Genomic DNA, 2,053 nt, shown 5'->3' on the forward strand with positions numbered 1-2,053 from the left:
GGAACGTATCGGATGGTTGTGTTTTGTGGACTACGTCGAGGATGGAATCAGATGCTAGCCCTCCAAAAGCTAAGTTGAGAGACCAGCACTGGAGAGGGGTGGAGGCTGACAATTGTGTAATGGGGTCTTTGACGTTAGTGTAGGGGGGAGGGCTGTTCTGGGGCACAGTCTCCTTTGGGCAGGTAAACAATGTAGCTTACTGTCCAGTGTGATGTTAGCGCATCCTAGGCAGGGCAGTTGCAGCCTGTGTGTGTTGTCGTGTCGTTCGTGTGGTCTGTGTTTTGCATCCTAGACCCTTTTTTTGGGTCTTGAGATCATCTTTAAGCTCCAGGAGCACGGAATGTGCATTGGGTGCCATCCTTACGGTGTCGAACACCTGCACCCGTGGGCGTAGCACCAACCGTCTGCCTCTCTTCTTGCATTAGCATCTTAAAGCGTGCATCGGTCTTGCATCTTGGAACTTTCTGGATGGCCCGCGTCAGCGACTGGGGCTTCTTCCCTGTGTCGTTAAGTTCTTAGGTCTTGAAGCTAGGCTTCCTGTGTGTCCATCTTGTCAGGCTCAACAGTCCCTTCTCAGGAACTGTGAAGTTCTACACTTTGTTTCAGGGGGTTCTGTGGAGCCTCTTCACATCGTCACCATCACGGTCCTGCAGGCTGTCTTGCCCGACGATGACTTTGGTCCCGGTGTCATCCTTCTTGCTGAGAGTTTTCTCTCATCCTTGAGGCGCGTCGTTTGTTGTGTTCTGTGTAGCGTCAGTCTGTGTGTGTTTGGCTTGGGGCTGCCCTGCCTGGGTGTGTAGCGTCCAGGGTAGGCAGAATCACGACAGCAGTCTGTACTGAATATGAGGATCTGTCTAGACCCAGGCAAAGGTTGCTCAGTCGTCTCGAATTGATTAGCTTTCGAGAGGCTGTGTGGATGGGTGTTTCATTAGTGGGCGCTGGCATAAGCGGAGACAAGTTGGAGAGGGTGTTCATGGCTAGTGGAGGGGACAGTATCTCAAAGATGGTAAACCTGCATTGTGTGGGGTGTAATGTTTGCAGGCGTCTCTTCTTTGGATGACAGGCTGTAGTTGGACTTATGTGAACAGGGTTCCTAAGTAGAAACAAGACCTTTGGAATTAAGCTACTGCTCTGCATTAGGGTAATGTTTGATGTTGGTGTGTTGCTTTTTTTTCAGATGCAGAGAGATGAGGTGGCCAGGGATACACAGGGGAGCTGATGGGGGTGCAGGACAAAGGTGGCTGAGCCCGAGGTCTTAAAGGGAAGATGTGACCGGCGGCTCCATGAATACATTTGGCCACTTCTTCTTTTTTTCATGTGAATGTGAGGTTACGTAGCCATGTGTGGAAGTGCTGGTCTGAGGTACAACAGAACTGGTGTTGTTTGCAGTCACTTTACTTTTCAGGTAAGTCTCTTCCAATGAAGTGAACTCTCTGAAAATAATGACGTATTTTTCAGGTAGTATCTGCCTTCAGAGCACCAAGAACTTATATTTACACTTAATGCGAAGGGATGCCGTGCGGAGAGGCTCTTGCTTATACTTATTCCTACAACAGCACAGCCCAGCTAACTTTTATATATGCCCTGTTGGAGGGTTGGAAGCAGAAAAGCGTAGAGGGGTTGTACCCATAGTGAAGAGTAGACGGGACTGGTGACCCGAATCTGACTGATAGGGTATTCCATCCCATCCTCATCACGCTCAGTATAAAAGCGGAGGGATCAAAGGGGTCGGTACCTGTTGTCTGGCCTCTGAAGACTCCTCTGTCTGTTCATTGTCCTTTGACCTCGATCCGTGCATTTATGCAACCAGGTCCGGAGTCTGGTTCCGGACTGTCACGGAGTCTGGTTCCGGACTTTGCCAGTGAAGCAGCGGTCATCCTGGGAGCTCTGTATCGGGTTGTGTATGTCCTGTATATATTTAATTGTTTTCTTGTTACTGTTGTCTTTTCTTGGTATTATTTTGCTGTTAAGATTTCATTACAGTTCAGTTTATCTTTCAGTCCCTAAGTCTCTCTCTCTTGTTCTTTTCTGCCTCAGGAGAGAAGTTAAAAGG

This window comes from Chroicocephalus ridibundus, unplaced genomic scaffold (assembly GCF_963924245.1).
Source record: "Chroicocephalus ridibundus unplaced genomic scaffold, bChrRid1.1 SCAFFOLD_61, whole genome shotgun sequence".
In the NCBI taxonomy this organism is placed as follows: domain Eukaryota; kingdom Metazoa; phylum Chordata; class Aves; order Charadriiformes; family Laridae; genus Chroicocephalus; species Chroicocephalus ridibundus.